The 22,946-nt window shown below is 45.3% G+C and overlaps 1 protein-coding gene across 1 annotated transcript in view; it reads right to left on the reverse strand.

The window, feature by feature from the left end:
- Positions 1–14,520, reverse strand: part of tead1a (TEA domain family member 1a) — a 34,381-nt gene extending 19,861 nt beyond the window's left edge. The window contains exon 1 of the mRNA XM_035157570.2: positions 14,299–14,520. The gene's annotated coding sequence lies outside the window, so the exon portion shown is untranslated. The remainder of the gene's footprint in view (positions 1–14,298) is intronic.
- Positions 14,521–22,946: the final 8,426 nt, after the last annotated feature.

The raw sequence follows: 22,946 nt of genomic DNA on the forward strand, positions 1-22,946 counted from the left end.
TACAGACGCCAACAGGAGAATTTCATTTCCAAATAAAAGCGAACAGAACGGGGTCATTCTCTTCTCCCCGCTGGGTATCTGTGATTCATGCTGATATTTTCCAACCGGGAAAAAAAAAAAAAAGCTTTAAATTCTGATTATGTCTTTCGAGAGCCTGCGTCCCAGGTGATAGAGGGAAATTATTGCTTCTTTTCAAGTGGGAAATTGCCTATTTTGTTAAACTGTTGTGTTTGCGGAACATAAAATCCACATGCACACAAGTGGAGCAAGTGAATGGGACAGACGGACGGACGGACTACTACCACACACTGCCACTAGCAGATTTTTAAAACCCCCAAAAAAAGGGAAAACTGATGGGGGCTTGCCAGCTGCCTAGAGTTCTTCAAAAAATCCCCCACGGTAAACAGCAGGGTTTGGCGCAGCACACACTGCACTCACACACAAACATATGCACACACACATTGAAACACACACAATTACAGTGCCAGCTCCTCGGGCGAACACATGTCATTTTGTCTGGTCTTCTACTGTTCACACTTCCCAGGCTCTGTCCCTTGCCACAGCCTGCACAAGCCTGTAATGTGAAGTGTGTGTCAGTGTGTGTGTGTGTGTGTGTCTGCCTGGCTAATTTCAACACAATTACACTTGACAATGTGCACACATACAAATGGAGCATGCAAATGGAGCGCGCAACATTTTGGACACATTCGAGCCCCGTCCACACTCTTAAGCTCAGGACACCGCGAGGCCACGGGAGGACATGTGTTGAACGGGATCTGCAGCTTTGACCAGTTTGTCCTCAGGTTTCTCTCCTCGCGCTCCTTCTGTTTACCCTCGTTTCCGTTTCTTCTCCCAACTCACCGCCCTCGCTTTCTTTCCCCTCTTCCCTTACCGCCCCCCCCCCTTTTTGCAGTTTTCCATTCAAACAAAGATTCATTCAAGATTCATTTCCTCCTCGCCGAGTGCGAGTTTGTTTGTGTGAGCGAAAGCCAAAGATCCTTCACACTTAACGGAGCCTTTGATCGTATTTGATTCAAAGGGAGTTTTCCGAACCGCTCCTGCTGTGCAACCCAATTCTAGGCAAATCTATGCATTTCCTCAATATACTGTAAATAATGAACATCTCACAAAGTTGTGGCCCAGTCGGCTTCTTCTGTTTGAGCTTAAGATCCTCAGATTTTGGAGGGGGCGAGGTGAGTCCGCTTCTGGCTGTGGATCAGTGAACCAACTTCTTACTCTTCACTCAACAGGACATGTGCTTTGTGGACTTGGGAGCAGGCCCACGACCGGGTGGGCCTTGCAGGGTCTTGTTGTGGTACAGGGACCTTTGCTGTGAGTCATCAGGTCTTTGTATAACCAAAGTGTTGAGGACAGATACGTCCCCAGTGGGTTCTGGCCTTTAGGGTTGTCCCTTGTCACAAAACCTGTTGATTTTTGTGTGATTTTTATGAACAGGATTCCAAAGCTCAGCACGAATGTGTCTGGTTTGGTGGACTCAGAATTTCCTCTCTACTATTTGCAGATGACGTGTTTCTGTTTGCGTCATCAGGCCGCGACTTTCAGAATGCACTGAAGTTGGAAAACGGTGGATTACGCTGTTCGGGTTGGGATTGCCGGTAAATTTCTGGTTCACAAACTTAGTTCTCATCAATGATTCTTCCAGCCTTGGTTAGCTATGTTATTAGCATGGTTATTTTACGGAGAAAGCTTTGTTAAACCCACAGTCAACAATTAGCCAAGACCCAAACAACAAAGTTAGCCTTTTAGCAGCAAAACTAAACTAAAACGAGGGTGAATATTAAAACTCTCATTCATCAGGTGAACACAAACACGACTCGAAAACATTGCTAGTGTAGAACCATGTGTTAACAAAATGCACATTGGCCTCATCAACTTATTAGAAAGCCACGTCACTGACAACTGGTGTCTGTGAGTATCTTCATGTTCTCCCCTCTTCAGTCAGTTATGGTCTGTGAAAGAAATAATCAATTTGTGCACACATTCAAATAACCCTTTAAGGATTCCCTCTAAAATAAATAAATCAAAACAATAAATGTAGAATAGTAGAATATTTCTTCTTCACATGATCTGAGTGGTTCTGCACTTTACCGCAGAACAGTGTTCACCTCTTTGAAGGTCAATGCCGAAGCAACAAGAAGAAGAATCCAGATGCTCTTAAACTCAATGGGCTTTAAATTCCTGCAGCTACATTCTGTCTCTTTTGTATCCACATGAATTGCTGCCATTCTTCTTCTGCGCTGCTCTACATGTTTGGAGTTTTGAAACTTCCTACACTGCACATGAAGGTCATGGTTTATATAATTGTATCTTATTTAAAAATAAATAAAGTAAAATTGAACCTTGAATATCAATGCGATGTTCAATTCTCTCCGACCCTGGGTTCTGAAAAGAGTTCTACAGCTACTACAATAAAATATCAGTCAAATAAAGCAGCAGAAACATACGCAGCTCTTTCTTTACACATAAAACCAGCACATGATCTAATAAAACCAATCGCTGCAGCAGACAAACTCGTCCTATATAAGCCCATGAACATGAAACCAAATTAAACTAGTTCCCATGTAGAGATTATGATAATTAATGGAGGCCAACAAACAGCGAGGTGGAACTGTGAAGCAGCTGAGACCGAGACAAAGCTCATTTAACACATGAGCCATATAAAGAATAAAAGGGATGATGACACCAGTGGCGTCAAGTTGGAAGATATTCAATTTCATTTCAAAACCACGGAACAAACCAAACCTCAAATATAGTGCACGTGTTTTTTAAAAAGCATCTTTTCAACATATTTATTCATCCAAAAAATCCTTCTCGTCCGTAGCTCTGTTGCTAGGCGATGGCTGTAAGGGGCGGGACAAGCTGGTGATGCACTAAGTAGACGTGGTCCACGCAGAAGGTGGAGGACGCGTTGACCAGGTCGGCTGAAGATCGCAGCTCCGCCCCTGAATTGAGACGCAGCGTTAGTTGACCCCCGGCTCTTCTTGTCATTTGTTAGAAACCAGCTCGTAGAAGGTCAAACCCGATGGATTCATGAAGATCGGAACAACTACAGGGGCGTCAGTCAAATCCATGAAGATCATCACAGCTTCTGTATGGTGCGGAGTTGGGGGGATGACTCTTTCTTCTTTCCTTTCTGTCATTCACCTCGTCACTGTTTAAAACCTCATTAACTCCACCAAGGACTCATTTGCCCCAGCCTGTTGTTAATTGGTTGGTTGGAATTCCGTCAGCAGAATTCCACAAAAAAATACCGAACGGATTTCCATGAAAGATGCGACAGGAGCCAAGAAGGAACCCAATTAATTCTGCTATGGATCTGGAGAAAGGGGTGGATACAGGCATTTTCCTCTTTCTTTAACACTGTGAGATATTTCCACCAATTACCGAGGGAATAATTCGTAGATCTTAATGAAAAACACTGCAGACATGACGTCTATGAATATGTGAAATTTGGTGCAGCCTGATTGAATCTGAGGGAACTGTCGGGCTTGGCAGAGGAATGCAGTCAGTGCCATTCTTATTTACAAATGCATTCAGACCCATAATTCAGTTCTTTGTATAGAAGCAGCTCCGGCAGCAGTTGCAGCTGAGTCTTTTAGAGTACAAGCTTTGCACATCTGGATTCCTCCTGGCAGATCCTCTCCATCAGATTGGATGGGGGGGGTGTCTGTGCCATCTTCTCTCTGCAGATGTTCTACAGGCTTCATGTCAAAGCTTCGGCCGAGCCGCTCGGAGACAGTCGGAGATTTGTCCCAAAGCTCAGCCGTGTGCTTCAGGACATTGTTGTGGTGAAAGGAGAACCGGCGCTCTGGTCTCAGGTTGCACGCTCTCTGCTTCTCTTCAAGGACCCCTCTGTATTTGGCTGAGGTCTTCAGAGAGTTCCCTGGATGTCATGACTGGCTCTTTGTCCTGACGCGCAGTGTGAAGCGTGGGACCTCAGATGTACGCACACCGGCGGCGGCGTGTGCCTTCCTAAACTAGGACCAATCAATTTAATTTGCCACAGGTGGATTCCAGGGTCTCGCCACAGCTCAGGGATAATTAAAGCAAACAGGAAGCACCTGATCACAATTTGTGGAGCCACCGGTAGAGGCTCAGAAAACCTGTGGAAATGGAGCATTTCAGTAGTTTAATGGGTAAAAACACAGTTTTATCCATTTAAAACTAAATCTACGGCACAACAGCATTTCTGCATCGGTCCCTTTAACTTCCACACCAAATCTGTCGTGTTCATTTGGACATAGCTCTGAAACTTAAAGATAAATGCAAACTGTTGATTCCTTAATGAATCCAAATGATCTCAGCTGCACATTGATGGTAGTTACAGGTTTCTAGACGTATTTGTCACCAAACAGCGACTGAAGAAAAGCCAACGGCGCTTATGGAACAAATTTCAAATCTGCTAGATCCAAATTACACATATTCACAGACATCAGTCCTAAATGTGTCTGATCCGTGTCTTATATCCTGAGAAATCTGTTGAGAAGTAAAAGGAAAATGTGTTTTGTCACAATTTTTAGGTGGTGAAAAGAAACCCTGGGGTTGTTCCTCCGCCCGAGTCCCAGTTTCCCAACCCCCAAACAAACAGAGATTCACGCCCGAGCCTTGTCTGAGATGAAAAATAGTTTCCTGGGTCTAAATAATTGCTGAAGCCACTGTACAGTGAGGCCTCGGGGGCCCGGGAGCAGATGGACACTGGAGAGATACAACAATCAACCGACGACTGGGCGACTCGACTGCAGCGTGCACGCCCCCCTCTCTCTGTCACCAGGCAGGCCCGGGCCACTCCAGCCAGGACAGCAGGCTTCACGGTGTCAGTGCCAGCCCTCAGGAGGATACACACAGGGCACGCAGCCACAGTCCTGCAGCTGCCTTGGACTCTCATGCTCTCCCTCTGTCCCATCTTGTCCTACAGCACTTACTGGCTGCCACCACATGCCAAGTACATGTATGTGTCTGAGTGCATTCAATGTGCATGGCGCTAAGCCCTCTGTATTCTCACACACACACACACACACACACACACACGCCAAAGAGGTTGTTGTGAAATGTTCTGATGTGTGAGCACCTCCGTACCAGAGGGACATGGGTTTGTATGTTTGTGTCAGCGGGGGTCCTGTTGGTTTACATGTCCGCTGTTATCACACGCTCGTCAGTGCCACTGATTCACTCGTTCTTCTGTTGGATCATTCCACGGCATCTGTTTTAACCGTTTCCAACATGAACACACACACACACACACACACACACACACACACACACACACACACACACACACACACACACACACACACACACACACACACACAAACGATTTTCAAAGTAAACATTGATCCACTTTACAAAGTTTCGTCGTGTTTTAAAGTCCTTTACGTCCCAAACAGAATTATTTACCATCTGTGGTGATATTTCTTGCATCAAGGACCACGAGACAAAAGACTCATCTCTTCACGTACAAATGTGATTTAAGAGTTTGATGCTTGAACAGATTCCGTGGAGCTTCATTTATCAAGGTTAGATCATTGAAGCACACTCACGTTACTCAAACCGTCAGAATAGGGCTGGGCGAGGTTACTTCAAAGGAAAATCACGATATTACGATAATTAACTTTTTGTACAAAACGTGCTTTGTCCAGCCGTTTGTGTTTTTGGTCGCTGCACATGGAATCATGTATTCTGCTTCATCTAAAAAAGGGTTGTGTGAAAGTCACAGCTTCCAACACCTGACTGTAAAGTGATCAATACACGGAAAGAGATGTGTATTCCTGAACAGCAGCTGAACAACTTCTAGGTCCAACACGACAACAACGGTCCGTTTGTTTGTTTGTCAGCAGAGTGACGCAAAAACTAGGAAAACAGATTTCCATGAAACTCGGTGTAATGATGGGACGTGGACCAATATTTTGGTGCAGGTCCAGTAAAAATAAAAAATATTTTTCCCAATGAATGTTTATGGAATAGCTTGTGAAAGGCCTTGTGCATTCACCCTACAAACCACAGGGGGAGCAACTTGGACCAACGTGCACCAGAGAACAATGTCTGCAATGGGAATAGACACAATTGACATTATTTCGGCATAAAAAGTTAAAGGAATCAAAAGCCCAGCAGGTATCTTCAAACATTGGCATCAAGAAAAGCAGAGAAATAAAATGAATGTTTCAAATCCAATACAATTATCTCCGAGCCAATATCTAGAATTCAGTTTCTGTCTTAAATTCCGACCTAAACATTTTCAAAAAGCACAACTTTCACATAAGCCTCAAACTAATCAGCTGAAGATGACTCGATGTGTCTCCACGTGAACAAGCTTCACATCTTCAGGCGTCAGCAAAACTCATCTGGATGCGACCGTCAGCTGCGCTTCAGACACACTGGAGTCAGTGAGGTCGTCCTACTGGGGGGGTCAGGGCGGGTGAACCACACGTGGCCTCATATGGCGGCGGTCATATGAGGATTTGTGTCCCCGACGACCTCTGGAAATAACTTGATCAAAGCATCCTCAGTGCATGCTATGTGCATTCACTCTGCAGGAGAGTGCACTTGTGACCCGCACACACTCACACACAGACAGACACACACACAAGCACGCACACAACATCATTTGTGTGCAGGGCGAAGTATAAACAGAACAACAAGCTGAAAAAAAGCCTGTTTTCTCACGAGCATGTGACCGTTTGCAGACGTTCGACTCTTAACACAGAGGTTTTCTTCAAAAGAATCATGAGTGAACTGCTCTGACCTCCCGAGCGCCTCGATCCAGCGTGAAGCGAGATGCCGCATGGTGAACATTATCTATACTCTGCACTGAGGGACAAGCGAGCCTCTCGCCGCTTTATCGTCTCATGGCACACACACTCAAATCGTGTCAGGACTGAAGCGCCGTCCATACGTGGGTTTCTGGCTTTTGTGATTAGTCTCCGCAGCCCAGCGTGGATTATTGGTTTCATCACCCAAATTGCGAGAAACACACTGTGCCGAACGCGACTGATCTCCTGCGCCGCCGTTTCTGATGCGGACTTTGTTCTGTGCCATTACTCGTGATTTCTGTCTCCACGCTGACGCACGTCTCTGCGCTCGCTCTCGGTTCAGATGATCACGATTTTCAATTAATCCATTACTGATTAGTTCATCTCGCACAAAGCCAGGGGAAGAAAAAAAACCATAATCACCTTTATGAAAGTCTCGAGTTGGTCTGATTCGTTCTGACCTGATTCCGTGTTTTAAAAAACAAAGACGGATATTCACTGAGGCCGCATGAAAAAGCTGCATCGCTGAAAAGAAAACCAGCAAAGCTTCTTTCATTTTTTCCCTCTGCGCTCGCACACACTTGAGGAAGCCAGAGAAAGACAGAGGGACTGGCTTTGTGAGTGGAGAGGAGGCCGCGTTTCACCGCGTACGCCTCATTATTTCACCATCTCCTCTCACAGGAGCATTACCATTTATGCACACTCACAGTAATTTGCCACAGATTGCTCACTGATACAGTGAAGTGCTTATTTCCTCCTGGAAATATGATGGTAAAAGGTTTCGCCAGCAGCTCTCATCCCTGTTTTCCTATATCCCCTCTGCGTTCTTCTTCTTCTTCTTCTTCTTCTTCTTCTTCTTCTTCTTCTTCCACAAGTTTCTGCTGAGTCAGAACCAGCCATTATCCAGCCATTCCCTGTGGGGTGGGTGGGTTTGGTGTCACACGTAGACTGTCTCACACACAACAACAACACACAAACACACACACACACACACACACACACACACACACACACACACACACACACACACACACACACACAACAAAAGAAAGACAGGCCTGGCGAGGTTACAGCAATACCAACACCATTTAATAAGTGTGAACTCGGGAACATTGTGCGGAGACAGGGACCACATGTGCAGTGTGTGTGTGTGTGTGTGTGTGTGCGTGTGTGTGTGTCTGTGTGCGTGTGTGTGCGTGTGTGTGTGTCCTATTCCACACCTAGTAAAGGAACATCTATGGCTGCACAGTGAACTCCATCAATCCACTCACCACTACAATTACACCCAGTCCATCTAACACAGGCTCTGCTGCTGTCCACCGCTGACAACACACACACACACACACACACACACACACACACACACACACACACACACACACAGACACACTAAAAATGAATTAGCCTCTGAACTGTGTTTTCCAGCTGTGGTCCATTAAGACCTGGCTACTGCTTTATTTAGACAGATGTAGGTTAGGAGGCAGGGAACGTGGCGGACGTGCATCCCGTCAACACGCCGCTGTGTGTGTGGCAGGTTATTTAAGGATCTACCTGGTTTTAGCTTCACGCTCTGAGCACTTCCTGTTCATCTTTCCCCCCAAAAAACTGAATCTGTGAAGCTGCTTTCAGACGAGCACTGAACTCCGGATGATCTCCTGATATTCTCCAGGAGGACGGTATGTAAGAACGCCAAAGTGCGAGGAGGAGCCTCCGGACATCAGGGCTTCAGCAGGAGGATTCACCGTCAGGGTTTCACGATGTCAAGGAGTTCTTGGTGATCAAACTCAACCACAAAGTTTATTTTGTTCACTATTTCTTCTTTTAGGTTTTTAATTTAAAGTAAACCTGAGGAAAATGTTGATTTCATCACCAGCCTCTGAGCGGATTAAATAGTTTTCTTACTGCTAATAAATACTTCGACTGAGGGAAGAGACATTAATATTTCATCTTAGCACCAATCATCATCTTAACAAAACAAAACAGGCAAAGTAAAAAGCTGCTGAATGTTTCATCCAGTTGATAATTCTTTGGTTTCAATTGAGGCCATTTCTGAATAACGCATCACGCTCCACACCCGAGCTGAGAAATGTTATCAGAGAACAAACAACCGAGAGGAATCGGTGTCCGAGCAGCCGAAGACAAAAGACACGTTTCCACAGCGAGAGAATCAGAGTCACTGTTTAATCGTGTCAGTTCCTAGGAAACCGGGAAGTAGTAGAAATCTACACTTCCTGCTCACTTCCTGCTGCGATCAGGAAACATAGGGGTTGATTCTGACTTCCCGTCGTCCATTTATCTGCTCGCTGTTCAAACCCTTCAGAGCCTGAGATCACGTCATGTCCACGTTTTAAAATACTGTCCTCGTGTTTCTAAATGTGGGACGTCTACACTGACGTGACAGAAAGACACTGAACTGTCTTCCTCTTCTTTTGAGTAAACTGCTGCTGGGAGAAATGGTTTATTACCACCACCACGTTCAGGTTAGTGGTGCGACCCCGACAGCACAGATTTCTCTGATAAACATGGCTTCACTTGTTGAGTAACGCTCACTGTGCACGTCCCTCTTTCTGGTTTTATATGTCAAACATTAACATGTGGACTTCCTGCTGTTTGTTTTAAAGACAGATTAAAGACAAATCGCAAAAGGTTTTCATTTGTTTTCTTTCTAAAGCTCCGTTTATCTCAACAAATACTAACACAAACTCTAAAGGTGATTTATTCCCTTTCAGTCGTCTGACAGGGAAATAAAACACGTGTGAGATTTGTTGGCATCACAACGTTATCTTTTTAACACTATCACCTTTCGTCAAAAACACTGTTGTTCCACCTTTAAGTCGACAGCGGAGGGAGTAACAAGCAGAGCCGGTTTAACGGCAAAGTAGTTGTTTACTAAAGTTTGCACGTGTTGGCTGCCTGTCGCGTTGATGTCAGGAGCTGAGACGCTGGCAAACACATCAGGGTTTTTAAAAGTTCTTCTCCCGTCTACACAACTTCTGCTTTCTAACACAACACAGAATTTTTTTTAACACTGACGCCAATACTGAGTATAAACATCTGATCAGGGTTTATCTGCCGATATTATTTTTACAAAACTGCAGGAGATTATCCGGAGGATTCACCGCGAGTTGATGATGCTACAAACACGAGACGGACTCATAACTGAAAAGATAAGAATATGAATATCTCAGGATGAAAAATAGGAGCCGTACACGTAAAAGAACTTCAGACAAACAACAGAATTTCTGTACGTTGTGTCCGGCCTCCTTCGTGATCACCTGACGCTCCGGAGGTTTCTGTTTTGTTGTGAATGCGTCTGAGCGGAGAATCTCCTGCTGCGGACATCCTCGGAGTTCATGTCTGAAAACGACTCAACGGGAAAACCCCCCCCGGAGGACGTCGGGAGCAACTGACACTTTGCGTTCTCACTCAGATTTAAATACGCTGTGTGAATGATGTGTGTTTGTGATGTTATTTGCGTCGGCGTGGACGTCAGAGGGACGGAGGGGCGGACAGACGAGGAGCCGAGGCCGCCAGACGAGCCAGTACAGGCTCCACCGGCCTCCTGCAGCCCCCACAACCCGGCTGCACCCCACCCCACCCAAGAGGATGCCTATTGTTCCCCCAGCACCTAAACAAAGCCGACCCCACCCGCACAACCACCTCACCCCTCCAAAACCCACCCTCCTTCTCCCCCCACCCACACCCTGACTGCCCCTGCCCTCCCGAACACACCCACTCCCCCCCACACTCTGCGTCGTCGCTCTAACAAACCAGCTCCTAAATGTCATTACACGCAGCTCTCGCTCTTTTTACACTTTGTATGTTAAACTCCTGACACACGTGGCAAGTCTCCACATGTACGAGCAGAGACTTAACAACGTGCAGGAGCTGGAGGAGTCGGAGACGTATTTACAGAGACAATAAATCAAACTGCTGGGATGCTGGTTTCAAAATTTAAATTAAAAGGGAACTGTGTAAAAAAAAGAATATTCTGAATAATATGAAAAAGAAAACCTCCCGTCTCAGCGAGCAGCTGAATCACCTGTTGATTCAAGCCCAGTTTGTCCTTTTTCAAAACTCTAAAACAAGAAGGCTGTATTTTGAATAAATTAAATTAGCAGAATGTGCCGACATCTGGACGTCACAAGACATAATTTCATGCCGGGCAGATTACTCCACCTAATCCCACGTCAGTAAAAAAATCTGTGTGCCGGATTCTGTCCTCCTGTCGAGAAATGAGACGACAGATGAAAAGAGGAGAAAGAGGAGGAAGGGCAGCGAGCAGCCGGCCGCCTCCAAACCGCACCATATTGTGACAGCATTGGTGGAGTACATGAACACACACACGAGCACGCGCACGTACACAGCGGTTGTGACTAAAGCACACAGAGGCCATATGGTGCGTCCTCATCCACCGACGCCTGTTGCTGCCGCAACAATGGGCCTGCCTGGCCTGGACAGCAAGCGGCAAAGACACACACACACACACACACACACACACACACACACACACACACACACACACACACACACACACACACACACACACACACACACACACACACACACACACACCAAATGGTCGTTAGTCAGTCAGTCTGCGTTGCTTAGGCCAGAACAAACGCCTGGATTTGCATTCTGCACCTCCTTTCGTCTCCTCCTCCTCTTTCTCCCTCCCACACACACACACACACACACACACACACACACACACACACACACACACACACACACACACACACACACACACACACACACACACACACACACACACACACACACACACACACACACTTCCTCGGTCTCTACAGGTGCACAAAACACTCAAAACAGATGTCAACGGACTGGAGAGGGAGAGACATGGGGGGCTGGAAGGGGAGGAAAGTGGAGGGGCGATGGGAGGGGGTGGGAGGCTGTTTGCCGAGGGTGACTGACAAAGCTTTGTACACTCACCAGCCTAGACACAGCAAAAGACAATGACACGCGCACACACACACACACACACACACACACACACACACACACCTCCGTCCTCTGTTACACTATCACACACTTAATTTGCTCCAAAAATCACAATAAACACATTCTCAGTAGGTTTTAACTTTAAAAAGCTGATTTACGTGTTTGAATCCATATTTCCTTTTCGCAGATACTTGTGTTGTTGCAGCAGATGAACCAAAACTTCTTCTACCAAACACGCAGGAACCTTTACCGAGTCGGAAAACTTCCATATTCTGTGTTTCTGACAACGTTAGCTCAGATACTGTTGTTTAAAATCTGGTTATTATCAATCAGTCATTTCTGAGGCAAAAAGAGCTTTAAAATGCTGCCGTCACTCAGAGACACTGAGGGACTTTAATGAGCACATTTCACTATTTTCTAACATTTTCTGAACACAAACAGACAAATCGTCAGATTAAATCCAGAAAATAACCTGCAGATTAGAAATCAAGCCATAGACACAACTGTTTTAACACGTTAAAATCCATCATTAACTCCTCGTGATTTTAATTATGAGCATTTATCTCCACTCAACAGTTGAATTAAATCACATCAACTCCACCAGAAGTCGTATTCTCTGAATCTAAAACCCTTTCATCTCTGACGTACCCCCTCCCGCTTCTGTCATCTACTATTTTTATTCCTCAGGGCTGTAATTTTCTCTCCCAATTATTACATCGTGGTTTCGCCTGCATTACGACATATCTCTTGTTGCAGAGGGACGAGCACGGCCCTTTAATCGCTTCTCCAAAGGAAACAAGACGCACCACAACTACAAGCCCATACGTGGGTTATTATAGGATGGTGAGTTCTCAAGGAAATCACGAACACAGAATTATTACACACAGTTTATGGTGTCAGATAAAATGTTGCGCTGCCTTAAGACATGACTAGTTTGAACAAATTGATTAAATTAATCACAGAAAACTCATGAGTTACGAGCTGTAATCTCTTAATTAATATTATCAATAACCAGAAACGCAACATACATATTCATATTCATGTATATATGTGATGTGGAATGAAATGTTACACCGAGCGGAGTCTTTAGAAGGAGATACAGTTATTATTAGTAATTTGACCCAACGCATTAAGTTACTTACAGAAAACGCACTAAAATGTGTTATTATCAATAATTCCAAGAAATGCAAAATATATATGATGTGAAATAAAAAGGTTAAACTGACTCAATACATTAACTCGATCTCAGGGAACTCATTTAAGTTGTAATCACTTGATATTATTAATATATCTGCGTCTTCAGAGGGAGATTAAACGACCAACGCATTCAAATCAACGACAGACGACTCACTAAATATGAGCTGTGATCACTTATTGTTATCAATCACCACACACTAAAAACATATATGATGTGAAATGAAATGTTAAAGTGACAGTTTGAGTCTCAAAGGACTAATTTGACCTGATGCATTAAATCAATGACAGAAAACTCACTAAATACAAGTTGTAATCTATTAATAAGGTTAATTTTTCCATAACAGGCAGCAGCTGCGTATAGGAACAGAAACATATGTATATATAGATGATGAGTCTTTGATAGGAGATAGAATAACTCATTTGAATCAATGTAATAAATCCATTACAGAAAACTCACTAAATATAAGTTGTAATCTATTATTAATAGCAGCAGCTGCGTATAGGAACAGAAACTTACATGTATATGAATATATATGATGAGAAAGGAGATAAAATGATCATTCGAATCAACGGCATTAATGTAATTACAGAAATATCTACATTTTCGAGTATAAATCTGTCATTATTACAAATCACCCCAAACTTCACACGCACGCCTGATGTGAGGTGCGTGTTTTTAAAAGGCTCATTCGAAGCAGCACGTTGGGTCTGATGACAGAAACCGGCCCCGGTGTCCTGGAGGTGTCTGGGTGGAGGTGGAGCGGAGCAGCTGCCTGTGTGACGCCGGATAATGTGCACGGTCCGCTGGGTGGACACTTGCTGTGTGCACGTTATCAGCCTCTGGCCTGCTCCTGTGACTGGGGCCTGTGCAGGAAGAGAGACAAACCCCGCCGATGCAACAAGTCCCCCATTCACTCCCAGCTTTGTTAACCTCCCTCTCCCTCTCTCTCTCTCTCTCTCTCCCTCCCTCTCTCTCTCCCCCTGCAGCCCATTTGTTTTCATCCACCTCTTTTACATTACGCAGGAAACTCTGGATGAAATTTGCGTATGTGTCTCTGTGCGTAATTCCAGCGAAACGCGGGCGAGAAGTGACAGAAATCGAGGTTTTGTTTTTTGGTGTCGGGAGGAAATCGGAGGGGGGAAACTGTGGATCCCGGATCCTGAGCTGCCGGCGCTCATCAGCTGCTTCCACTTGTTTCACGTCAACGCGAGGAAACCGGGAGTCGCCGTGTCGCCGATATTTGTTTCGATTTGGCCACTTCGCGGTTTAGAGAACAAGCGGAGCGTCCGGGGGCTTCCAGCTCCGTACGCAGGAGGAGGAAGGAGGGGGGGTGGGGGTGGGGGGGGACGGGACTCCTCCTTGGGAACTTACCTCGATTCGTGCGCCTCTTTTCTGGATTAATTCCCACACTTTCCCACGGATCCGAGCCGCTCAATGCACCGGGAAACCCGCCGACAACTCCGCTCTGCGCTCGGCGTCGGTTCTGGCGGAGGCTCGCTGCGCGCTGAGTGCGTAAAATGCGCAGCGTCTCTCCAAGGATGCGAAATATGCGCGGAATGGGAGCAGGAATGAAATGAACGCGGTGGACTGAGTTGAACGGGGCGGGGTGAGAGGCGCTGGCGTCACCCTGGATGGATGAGTGAGGGATGGGAGGATGGGTGGAGAGAGAGAGGGAGGAAAAAGAAAGAGAAAGAGAGCAGGGGGCAGGGGAGGGCTGGACTGTAGGGGCTGCGTTTAACAACAAAAGAAAAGAGTGAACTCTATTCACAGGGGGAGAGAAAGGCTGGAGATAAACCAGCCTGCCGTGCGGAGGAGCAGCTGGCTCCACGTCAGATCAACTTTACACCCAGCAACATTCAAAGTTTCAAAGCTGCGGCGAATCAAACACGAGATATTAATATATAGATATGTTTATTTTAATTGAGTTATTTTAAACATTTAAGCAAATTATAGGGGAAGAAAATCAGTGGATGTTTTATTTTTTTTAAGCAATAAAATTAACCCTTGGTTTCATCATTTTAAAATATTATATTGTTTTTTTCCCCTTGTATGACAACTGTGAATAAAGACGGACAACACGTCTCCACTTCCTCCCACGATCCGAAAAACTGAAGCCAAAAACATCCTGGATGTAAACGCTGCCATCGACGGTTTCCTGAACCCGCCGATCAACAGGCTCGGCCAATCGTGAGTCAGTCTCAGCTGTCAATCACGACGTCTCGCCCTGGTTTAATCAAATAACTGATCAGAAACACGAACACTTGAATAAACATCAGCGTGATGAGAACTACCTGAAACGACAGAAACCATCTTGGGAAACATTTATGACGTGTATCGTTATTTTTTTAGTTTGGTCCATGTCCTGTCAAATAACACGGAGGAGGCTGGATTCCGTGGCCTCTTTGGTTGTGTTGCTAACGTGTTGCTAACGTTCTGCGAAACGCTTGTTTTCCAGCATTGACGTAACTTTAAGTTGGCTCTCTTTAGTTTAGCCTATATACAGTAAATCACTAAAAATAAGAGCAGTATAAATAATGTTTCATAGTATATGATATGATCTAATTAATGATATAATCTGGCTGAAGCAGATGAAAACTAGCTCGTAAATCTACCTCTGGCTCAGTTACAGTATTTTGCCTCTTGATCAAGGATCAAATGAAATTAGAAAATGTTAACTACCAGCGATCTAAAGCTTCTTCTGGATGTTTGTCAGAGAACAATCACATCTTAAATCTTATCTGATATTCAACCTGTCCTGACTTCCAATGAACAAGCTGATTCAACTCATTCTGCCCCGGAGGACCCCCAGGGTTGTCGGGGACCCCATTTGGGAGCAGCCACTGCCCTAACCAGCAAATCTTTGTGTCTCCCTCCCTCAGATCTTTGCAGCCTGCGCCTCCTCATAAAGGAGTTGTTGTTTACTGCTAACCTCTCTCCTATCTCAGGTTTCATCCCCTCAGGCGCTGCTGGACTGACATCTCTCCGGAGGGAGGGGCTGTGACATAAAACAAACACAGATACGCTCGGGTCGCAGCCGGGAACACCTCCTGTAACCCGACACCGCGGCCGGCCCAGCCAGCAGGCCGGCATTCCACATGGCAGCGTGGCTGTGTTTTGTATGTTAGTAAAATTCTTCAGGATGTACACAAACACACCCGCACACAGCTGACTCACGCGTGTGAGCGCTGCACGGATGAGGCTTCTCAGACGTCTCCGGGAGGCGTGTGGGAGGCGGAGCCGCGCAAACACAGAACAGGCAGTTAAACATTCAGCTCCGTGACCTCAAGGTCAAGAGTCTGACCGGAAATCTGACCTCACCTGGTTTCTCCTGCTCGGCTCGCGCTGCCTGCGCCGGGGAGCCCAGAAGCTGGAGTCTGGAAAACGTGATTTAGAAACATGTCAAGGATTTTAGATTTGCATAATGTTGGACTTGTTTGACATAAAAAAGATCAAATCGCTGCTCGGATCCTTTCTTCGCTGTCAAACTCTTTCATGTGCTAAAAATAATTCTGCAGAGAAGCAAATTTGTCCAACGAGCTCCACTTTGGGCCGCGCTGCTTCGACGTGAACCCTGTAATCTGTGCAGCTATCTGTGGGTAATTGAATATGTTTGGTCTCTGCTGGGCCTGAAATGAGAGAGAGGGAGCGAGAGGTGGAGGAAATACAGAGTCTGTCGGCGTCCACAGGTGCAGAGCGTCAGCGAGAGCCCTCGTGTGGTCCGAGGAGGAATCTGAACAATCAGGGCGTCGACTCCACACGTGGGCTGGACTCTGAAGAGCTGAGGGTGACGTTCATGTCACTGAGCAGATCGGTAAAAGATTTAAAAACAACTCTCAGACGGGCTTGTGGAATATGTTTCAAAATTTACAAATACCAGTTTTAAAAAAACAAAGTCACTTTTCCATAAAATTCACAATCTTGACTGAGTTAAACCCAAAAACATTTCTGACACTAACAACACAAGTCTGAATTAAAGGATAAATGTATCTATAGATAGATGGATAGAATTTTGACAGCTGTCAAAAAGTGAAGCCAAATCATCTGGATCGCCCCCTGGTGGCCTGCTGCAGAATAGGTCATAAACCCTGCCTTCTACATGTTAGTGGATGGAACAAGGACCAAACTGAAAAGTCCAAATACGGTTTCTATATAAATATGGTTCTGACAAGTTTGGTGTTAATTAGTGAATTGATACTATGAAAACACCACGATCACAACTGAACAGACTCTGGATCCAAATGAAGTCAAAATCACAACATGCTGCAAAGTACCTGAGATATTTGAGATTCATTGAGAACCAGTTGACTCGACCTCCACTGGTCACTGGAGAGAACACTTCCTCACTGGTTTGTCTCTCCGGACCTGAAGTCCACGTCCATTTTGATAAAGAGTCTCCGGAGCCGAGAATGAGACGACTTTTCTCTTTAAACGATCATAATCACAGGAGGAAGGTGACGACAGTTTTGGAACTGTCATTAATGCAATTAGACAAATTACAAATTAAAAGTGACCTAAACTTTGGCCTCGACGCTTCTGTAGAAAACCCAGAGCGAGTTATACTCAATCAAAATAAAGAAATTAATCAAACTTCCACCCGATGGAATTTATTCTTCTCGCTGAGGCCGGAACACGGAGAAGAAGAAGAAAAGCAGCACAGCAGCTTCCTGTGGTTCGGCAGCATTTTATTCTGACGCTTCTCTGAAACCTTGAGCTTTGCGATTGTTGCTCACCTTCATCCTTCCACAAATTAATAACCATACTCAGTTTGTGTAGATTTCGATGTAACCTTCAGCAAAGTGCGTGTGCACGTATGTGTATATGTTCTGTTTGTGTGCACCTCCTCATACAAAGGCCAGGGTGAGTACATCCGCAGCCTGGAGACTCCTGAGGCTTTGTACGAAAAGGAAAATGCTTTTGATTTCCAAACTACATGAAGCATAGAATGTCTGAAAGGCAGTTTTACATTAGCTTTTTATTTAGGTTTTGTTTATTTACAGATTCTTTTTACGCGGTGATTTCACCAGTCGCAGCCTTGAAGCTGCCTGATTATCCAAGATGGGAAATGTGTCTGAAACACTGGGACGGCTTCAGTGGATCTTTTAAAACTCTGGTCGGATCCTTTCCCCTCAGAATATGTATTTTAATCTGTATTTTACCATCGCCCTAATCACATCACTTGTCTTTATTCATTTATTTCTTAGGGGAAAGGTTTTGAAGTCTCGAGTTAACGTGTTGAGACGTAAACACGTGAAACACAACGACGCACCAGTCGATCTCAACGAGGAAGAATCAGCCTAATCAGACCAGTGGGATAATGAAGACCTTTGAAAAGAGGAGCTGGTCCTGCTGATTGCCTCCTTCAGCTTCCTTCAGTCTGCATCCCCAGTACACATCAAATACACAAGATACTGCAATCCTGTAGTGTACTACACAACAGGAAACACTGTGAAAATCCGGGTTTGGGCTTATTATGGGTTTTAAACTTGGAATAACTACATTCTACTTAATTTCTACAAAAACCACATCTCTTTATAAATATGTTATGTATTTAAATTATAATTTATATATTTTCAACAATCAGTCAAGTGGTAAATGGACCAATTCTACCCTCAATGCTCTTTAATGCACAAGCCACATTCACTCATACACACACACACACACACACAAGCCAAAGCGTTTCAATTGCCCCCTGGTGGCTGGCTGCAGTATAGGTCATAAACCCTGCGATATACAATCTGTTTGATGTTATAGAATGGGGCTAAAATGTCATGATTGACAGCCGAGTCTGACTCACGATTGGTTGAGTCTCTGCGGCTCCACCCCCACCCGATTGCTTCTGGCTCCAAAGATGGCAGCGTTCGCACCGGGGGATAATTTGGCTTAATTTCTGGATAGAGGGAGGAAGTAGAGGATTTTCTATATGATAATTATTCTATATAATCTCACAGTAATTTCAGTTGCAGCTGTGAACGAGGTTACGTTGCACATTGTGTTTCGTCGGAGCTTCACTCTGAGGGCGACTCCACCTCGTGGCAGCCTGGAAACAAGGCTCCATGGGTTTTTAGTGTTTTTTTACCTGAACACAATGAAACCTCCATTATGTGTCCTGCAATAAAAAGCAGCAGCCGGTGGAACGCCGGGCTTCAGGTAGCCTCCTCTCCTTTTGTGTTTTTTAAATGTTCCCTTTTAAGAGAGAGGAGTGCGGCCCCGGCCTCCCTTTGAATGTTCTGACATGTATTTGACACGTGGATGAAGAGAGCCACGCAGACATGAAAGATAACGCTTACAGGGCCGAGGTTCGGGGGCTCGGCCTCCGTGAGCAGCATTGATCCGGCGGCTCAGAGACAGAATGAAGGAGTCGGAGGTCACGAGCATCTTTACTCTGCTGCTGATTCAAACAGTTTCAATGGTGAATGGTGACTGAGGTCCACACTGACCAGAAAGCACTGAGCTGCACAAACACACTGCTGCTTTGAGACCTGCAGTGAACTCCAGACATTCCCCTGAACCTTTCCTGAAGGCCGGGGCTGCATGTGAAAACACAAATGTCAGAGTTCGTTGCCCCGAAGCGAAACTCCCAGCTAGCAGGTTGATGACGTTTCCAACATGTGGTGGTCGTGAATACAAATATCTTAAAATGGAAACACGTAGAATACAAAGACGTCAACTTGGACAGACGAGGAGATTCGAGAGCTTTTGGTGATACGGGTCGATGCTGATGGAACAAAAACACGTGATCTGCGTATAATCTACATTAAATCAGGTGAGACGGGTTTGAATACGAGCGTGAATGGTTGTTTGTCTCTTTGTGATTCGCTGCCTCGTCCACGATGTTCCCCTCCTCTCAATGTTGGCTGGGATTGTACACATACATCTATTCTAATGTGCAGCATTGAGAGATCCCTGATACTGTGAACTCAGTATGTATAAATACTTTACAGTACATTATTATCCGGTGTTTTGTATCCTACTCATACCGTGTGTTCACACCATGGTTTCTGTAACTAAAGATGCACGTGTCTCTGTCCTTTTCACAATAAAGACCCACTAACGTGACCTAGTTTACATTAGAAATATGAATTCATCATTTAAAGTAGGAAGCTTTTGTTCCAGCTGTTATCGTCATGTCCACACATGTGCATCCTGTGAGAGCACTTCAAACTACAGTGTGATGCAGAACACATACTCACATGAACACATGATGGGATGTAGAGGCTCATCTGACTGATATTTGGTTTCTGCTGTGATATGAGTCCTGACCACCGGAGCTTCACGGGAAAAACAGGGAGAAGGCGACATGTCAAACACACAAACATCGATACGCTGGTGACTGATGAAGCCATCCGCCGCTACTCTGCAGCATTACCTAACGACCAGGCCTTCTATCCACTGCCACTTAATATAATAACGTGATACTTTATTGATCCTTGCAAGAGAAACGCTCTTCTGCGTTCACGTTTATATGTTTTCTCATTCGGCAGATGCTTTTATCCAAACGGCCGAGGGCTGAAGCTTCGGTGCAGCCGGAGACCTTGAAGTTAGAATAAAGTGCAGAAGATGTTCAGTGAGAGGGAGAGAGAGGGAGAGAGAGAGAGAGGGAGAGAGAGAGAGCAGGTAGAGAAGGAGGAGCTCTGTAAAGTGCTGGTTAGACCTGTTTGAGTGTTAGAGGTGTGAGCAGAGGAGAGGAGTCTTCAAGAGGTCGACGGAGACGGACGCTCTCGCTCTGACAGCGTTCAGCTCGTCCTCAGAGACGTGTCCACTGGGGTGAGAAAGTGTTTCAGGTTTTCTCCTCCTGTTGATTCCTCCTGTTTGGAAAATCACAATTTGTTTCCTCAAGGATAAAACAACTGAATCAGAGAGTTTGAATAAAATCAATGAATCAAACACAAATATCGAGCAACAAGTTGTGACGAGCTTCACTGTGAATCATGAATCATTAAGCAAACTGTGTTCGCTGATTCAGAACAGGCCAATCAGAGAGCTCCATTTGACCATAAGCACCGCCTCCAATGTGGGTGTGTTGGCAAATGTCTGAGGTCCTATTGTTCTACTGCTTCACACACACGTTTGTACAGCTGTCTTAGTGAGGACACTCATTGGCATAATGCATTCCCTAGCCCCTAGCCCTAACCCTAACCCTAACCATCCAAACTAAATGCCTAACCCTAACCCTTAACCTAACCTAAACCTAATTCTAACCGTAACCATAAATCCAAGTTTTAACCCCCAAACAGTCCATTAAAGGAGGGTCACAAAGTGAGGACCGGCCAAAAGGTCCTCACTCCGTAGGTCGTAGACTCAAACTGGTCCTCACAAAGATACAAGAGCACACACATACACAAACACACACACAGACTTTCATTGATTTCCTGTAGACTTACTTACTTACTTTAACTTGACCTCACCCTATCTGAAAGCAACACTTTAAAAGTGGAAAGGCCGGAGCTGTAAATGTCCCACTTGCTGCTTTGGATCACGATTCAAATTGTCAATGGTCCGTATTTATATATCTAGTCTTGATGAGCACTCAAAGCACTTTACAGCTCAGTTTGACATTCACCCATTCACACGACCTTCTGGGTGGAGGACGACCGCTCTACCCCTCCGCCGCAGCCTTGTGCAAGCACACGGAGGGACGTCGGTATCGTCCTCGTCGGAGGATCCACTGTCAAAATTATGAAAAGTGATGATATCTCCAATTCCTGTCTGTGGAGCAGCACTCGTCCGTTTCTCCGTCGCCGTGGCGTCTTCAATCAGAGGAATGCGCCTCCGTGTCCCCATGTGACCCCTTCACAGAGCGTCAGTGTAACTTTAATGCAATAACAATAACGTAACAAGGTAATAACGACAGCGGCTGAATCGTTCCCCGGGCGAAGGAGCCGAGAGGAAATGATCGTAACATGGTTTCAGATCCCTCAGGAGCCGCTGCAGGGCTTCATACAGCTGTGAGGACTGCACCCACTCACACAATCTAACTCTAACACACACACACACACACACACACACACTTATATGTACACATTTGGAGCCAGAATCTGCTCAGTAGCGATCGGGGGAGGAGCCGCCAGTGATTTTTAAAACCAAATCACTGGGAAAACGGACACTTGCATATATCAGTGTAATAACAACTGTCTAAAATGACAGAAAACATCTTTTAAAAGAAATGTGTTTAACGTACGCTTCGATTTAACGTAAAGGATCCATCTGCAAAGAAGGAGCAGGCGGGATGTATGACCGGTACTGCAGCCAGCCACCAGGGGGCCATCTAGATGCTGAGGCTACGTCGTCTATGGTTTTTGTAATTTCACGCGGGAGCAGTGACAAACTGGAAGCTCGGAGTTTGGGGAGTCGACTCGTGACTGCGTCAACTGTGCGAGAGCTTGACGACGTCAGAAATTCATCCGCCTGTCCAATCGTTCTCGCTCTCCCCCTAAAAACTGCATGATAAAAGCATTCGACAAAGCTGATATTCATCCGACTCTAGTTGTACGTTTCCGATGTCTGGAGCGAAACGGGCCCAGATCGAACATGTGATGACCAAAGTTACACATCAATGTCTTGGGAATTTAACACAACCCCAAAGCATTGACCCGAAGATCAATGCTTTCCCAATCAGGGACACAAAGTTTGCTCCCAGTTAGAAAAGCTATTCCCAATGAACTGGTCTTCTGTTTGAAATTTGTCCCTAAAGGCAGCATTTAACACACACAGACACACACACACACACACACTCAAACAGACACACACACCTCCTCTTCCTTTCAAAAGCTCTTGTGGAATGTGTGAGGAAAACAGATCCTTTCATCTGTTTCACTCTCGGCTCACGATCACAAAGAGTTTCCTCAGTTTATTTCAATTCAACAACAACAAAAAAAAAGAATATTGTTGTGGAGGTTCACTTGTTTTCCTGCGAGCAAAAAAAAACTTGGAGCCAATCTGACCCCAATTTTTTGGGGTTTAGTTGGCGAAGAATTCCTCTTTGCAAAAAAAAAATAAAAACACAACAGAAAGGAGCCGCA

Source organism: Hippoglossus stenolepis, chromosome 5 (genome assembly GCF_022539355.2).
Source record: "Hippoglossus stenolepis isolate QCI-W04-F060 chromosome 5, HSTE1.2, whole genome shotgun sequence".
NCBI lineage: Eukaryota > Metazoa > Chordata > Actinopteri > Pleuronectiformes > Pleuronectidae > Hippoglossus > Hippoglossus stenolepis.